The following is a 5,343-nucleotide window of genomic DNA, read 5'->3' as shown; positions in this document are numbered from 1 at the left end:
GACAACTACACATGTAGGGGGAGTATCCTCAACACCTTCACTGATCCACTGTTCGATATGTATGCACCAAAGAAGTTTGCAAGAAAGATCTGGGAGGCATTGGAGAACAAATACAAAATTGAGGATTCTTGCAACAAACGCTATCTGGTAAGTAATTATTTTGATTTTAAAATGGTGGATAATAAGCCTATTTTGAATTAGGTTCATGAGATTCAACTTATTGTCCAACAATTATATTCAGAGGGCATTCCAATTGATGAAAAAATTCAAGTGGGTGCTATTATTGCCAAATTGCCACCGACTTGGAAGGATTACCGTAAGTCACTTAAGAGAAAAGGTGATGATTTGACTCTGGAAGGTCTTCAGAGACAACTTTGTATTGAAAAAGAGTCAAGGCTTCGAGACAAACTCGAAGAAAAGGCTTAAATGAGCAAATCTGCCCATCTTGTTGAAATAGACAACAAAAAATGGAAAAAACCCAAATATGAATTTGGTGGTTCTAGTAAAATAGGTCCAAAGAAAAAGGGCAATTTCAAGAAAAATGTAATTTGTCATTACTGCAAGAAGCCTGGGCACTTCATCAAGAATTGCAGAGTTCTGAAGAAGAAGGAGCAGGCCAACAATGTTGAAGAAAATCATATTGCTGTAATTTCTGAAGTGAATATGGTAATCAATGATTCAAGTTGGTGGGTTGATACTGGTGCAACTCGTCACATCTGTGGAGATAGAAATCTCTTCAAAAAATATGAGAAAGTTGGTGATGAGATTGAACTCTACCTGGGAAATCCAACTACCACCAAAGTAGTTGGAAATGGCACTGTTGAGTTGAAATTTACTTCTGGCAAAATAGTTACTCTTATTAATGTATTTCACGCACCAGAGATTCGAAAGAATCTAGTTTCTGGTGGTCTTTTGTCCAAACATGGCTATAAACTTGTATTTGAGTCTGACAAATTTGTCTTGACCAAAAATGGCATGTTTGTGGGCAAAGGATATGGAATGTTTAAACTCAATTTAATAAAGGAGAATGTTTATGTTTATATTGTTGACTCTTATTCATTATGGCATGCTAGATTAGGACATGTAAATTATAATTCTGTGAATCGTATGGTTAAATTAGGATTGCTGTCTTCTAATTTGCATGATGATAGAGATAAATGTGAAATCTGTGTTAAAACAAAGTTAACTAGAAAACTGTTTTCAAGTGTTAATAGATCATCTTCAAATTTACTTGAATTAATACATTCTGATGTATGTGATTTGAGTGGTAAAATTACAAGAGATGGTAAAAGATATTTTATTACTTTTATAGATGATTTGTCTAAGTATGCTTATATCTATTTGATTAGAACAAAAGATGAAGCTTTAGATATGTTTAAAATTTATAAAGTTGAAGTTGAAAATATACTTTGTTGCAAGATTAAATCATTAAGAAGTAATAGAGGTGGGGAATATTTTAATAATGACTTTGACAATTTCTGTGAAATTAATGGTATTATTCATGAGAGAACAACACCTTATACACCCCAACAAAATAGTGTAGCGGAAAAAAAAATAAAAAATAAAAAAATAGAACACTCATGGATATGGTAAATGCAATGCTTAACCATTCTGGTTTGTCTGTAAATCTTTGGGGTGAAGCTATTTTTTCTGCAATTCACATATTAAATAGAGTGTCTTCTAAAAGAAATAATTTTTCCCCCTATGAGTTGTGGTTTAAACATAAACCCAACATAAATTATTTTAAATTGTGGGGGTGCCTAGCTTATGTTAGGTTGCCTGATTTTAAAATATCTAAATTAGGACCAAGAACTTTCAAATGTGTTTTTCTCGGTTATGCTTTTAATAGTAAATCTTATTGTTTTCTTGAATTGGATTCTAATGTAATTATTGAACCAAGAGATGCAGAATTTTTTGAATCCAATACAATTAAAAACTCTAATTTTTCTGAAGCAAGTACTTCTAATAATGAAAATATTTTTGAAAATCTTGTTTCAGAAAATGAAGAGAATTTTGAAATTAGAAAATCCAAAAGAATTAGAAAAGAAAAGAGTTTTGGTCCTGATTTTTTGACATATTTTATAGAAGGCAACTCTCAAGTGATTGTGAATGAAGTTGGAATGTATTACAATATAGAAAATGAACCTTCTAACATTGAAGAAGCTATGAAATCTAGGGATGCCACATTTTGGAAGGAAGCTATTGATGATGAAATGGAGTCCATTATGTTTAATAACACATGGATTCTTGTAGATTTACCTTTCGGTTCTAAACCCATAGGATGTAAATGGATCTTTAAGAAAAAGATGAAATCTGAAGGATCCATTGACATATAAGGCTAGATTAGTAGCCAAAGGGTTTAGACAATCAAAGGGCATTGATTATTTTAATACATATGCTCATGTGGCTAGGATTTATTCTATAAGAACTTTGATATCTTTGGCTTCCTTATATAACCTTGAAATCCATCAAATGGATGTGAAAACAGCATTCTTAAATGGTTATATATTTAGATGAAGAGGTATAAATGGAACAACCAAAAGGGTTCATTATTCCAGGACAAAAAACAAAGTTTGTAAATTAGTCAAGTCATTATATGGTTTAAAACAAGCTCCAAAACAGAGGCATGAAAGATTTGATAGCGTAGTTATTTCTAATGGTTTTCGTTTGAATGAAGCTGATAAATGCATTTATTTTGAAATGTTTGATAGTAATATTGCCATTATATGTTTGCATGTAGATGACATGCTAATTTTTAGTAATAGTATTTCTTGTATTAAAAATACAAAAGATTTTTTATCATCACATTTTGATATGAAAGATATGGGTATAGCAAACACTATACTTGGTATTAAATTACACAAAATAGGAAATGCATATACCATATCTCAAACTCATTATATTGATAAAGTTTTGAATAAATTTAGTCATTTGCATGACAAAATTTCTCATGTTCCTTATAACTCAAGTTTAAAGCTTGGAATAAATAAGAATCGATGTGTATCACAACTAGAATATTCTATTGTTATTGGAAGTCTGATGTATGCAATGCATTGCACACGTCCGGACATTGCATTTGCCGTGGGCAAATTGAGTAAATACACAAGTTGTCCAAGCATTGAACATTAGAAAGTAATTTCCATAGTGTTGGGGTATTTAAAAGGAACTAAATCATATGCTCTACACTATGGAGGATATCCCTCCGTAATTGAAGGGTATAGGGATGCTAATTGGAATTGTGTTGATGATGGATCTAAATCCACAAGTGGATGGGTTTTTAACCTTGGTGGTGCAGCTATCTCTTGGGGATCCAAGAACCAAATTTGTATAACTCACTCAACTATGGAGTCAGGGTTAGTTGCTTTAGGAGCTGCTGGAAGAGAGGTTGAATGGTTGAGAAATTTTTTGATTGACTTGCTTGTATGGCCAAGTCTCATGCCTCCAATTTCCTTGCATTGTGATAGCCAAGCTACATTATCAAGAGTATATAGTAAGTCCTACAATGGGAAGTCAAGACATATCAGTTTTAGACATAATACTGTGAGACAATTATTGAAAGAAGACATTATCACAGTAGACTATGTAAAATTGTGCACGAACTTAGCAGATCCTTTTACAAAAGGCATAGGTAAGGATTTGATTCGTAAAACCTCATTTGAGATGGGTCTAAAACCAATTGAATAGATCACTACAAGATGGCAACCCAACCTAGACTTTGGAAAACAAACTCTAGGTTCAATGGGAAAAACAAATCTTGATGGTGATGATATTAGCACTAAATTAGATCATCTAGAAGAATAATTGATGTTTAGTGCGAGTCCTATAATGAAAAGGAAAGGTTAAGTATAACTTTTAATGAGTTCGCATAAAATGTGTTTTTTAATCTACAGGGGCACTTAGAAGAACTTTACCTATGTTAGTGTAAAGTCATGCCACTTTTGTCGGGGCTTGGTAAGCTACCTAGAGCACTCATGAAGTTGGGATAACGCATATGGCCATTAATGTGCGACTGAAAAGAGCTATAAAAACTTTAATACATTAATATGTGTTAATTCTCTAGTTTTATCATTAAGCATGATAGTTCAAAGACATCAAGTCTACTATCACACTAATAAAGCTTTGAGGATTATACACTAAGTGAAAGTTCAAACCTAAAAGGTACTTTCATTTATGTATCAACATTTTGGAGTCACAGCAAATATATATATATATATATATACATATATATATATATATATATATATATATTCTTGAAATTAGTGGGGGATTGTTGATATTATTTCATGATTATTTTGAATTTCAAATAAATAACTGATGTCCTATTATCATGTTTTAATAGTCATTTATTTTAAATAAATAATTTTTTATCCTATTATCTTGTTTTGATCGGTTACCACTACTTCATCAATATCTAATATTATTATGTTATATGAGATCATGTGTTTTCAAGTTTCAACTGCTTTTTCAACTTTAGATTTTAAAATATATATAACCGTTATTTCAATTTTATTTTTTTAAAAAAAAAAATGCTTCTGAGATAATATGGAATTATATAGATAATATTTTAATTCCCAGCAGTTTTTTTTTTTAATTTTTTTTTTTTTTTACAGATAATTTTATTTTCTCTCTTACGCTCACCATTATTAACAGCTGTTACAAAATATTTCTGGTTCTGGATAGTGTTTAGAGTTTGCAATCTGCACACTACATCGGGCAGTATTGTATCCTGAGGATAAAATTGCTCTGATTCCCTTTTGCAAAACTTCTAATACAAGTGGGAGACAATATTTATCTAAGAAATAGAGTCACAATTGCTTTACTGTCCAAATTTCATTTACTTCCTATTCTATTTGTATTCTACATTTATTTTTTTCCTACAATTCTCACATCTGTATTTCCAACAAAAACCAAATCTAATTTGGATTACTGAAACAAAGGAAGACCATACGTTTTAGGATAAGGAGTGACGGCTTGGCACCACCGACTTGAATGTTCCAGTCAAACTGATCAACAACTTTCACTTTGGTTGTTGAAATAGTTACACTATTTGTTGACCAATTGCATTGTATGTGTCCATCATATTCCGGTCCCTAATTACCAACTGCGGTAGGGAATTGAAGGGTACCATGCAGAGTAAGATGCCATGCCTCTTATTTGTTCTGCTTCTAATCCTATCCTGTTACCGAGCACGCTTCTCCATAGCTGGTGATGCACTTTTAGCAGGCCAACCGCTTTCAGGGAGCGGGACCATATTATCTCAAGGTAGCAATTTTGAGTTGGGTTCCTTCAAACCAGGCAATTCATCAAAAAGCTTATGGTGTCCTAACCGGTCCCGACAGGGTA

Source organism: Corylus avellana, chromosome ca1 (assembly GCF_901000735.1).
Source record: "Corylus avellana chromosome ca1, CavTom2PMs-1.0".
In the NCBI taxonomy this organism is placed as follows: domain Eukaryota; kingdom Viridiplantae; phylum Streptophyta; class Magnoliopsida; order Fagales; family Betulaceae; genus Corylus; species Corylus avellana.
Note: the sequence above shows the minus strand (reverse complement) of the source record.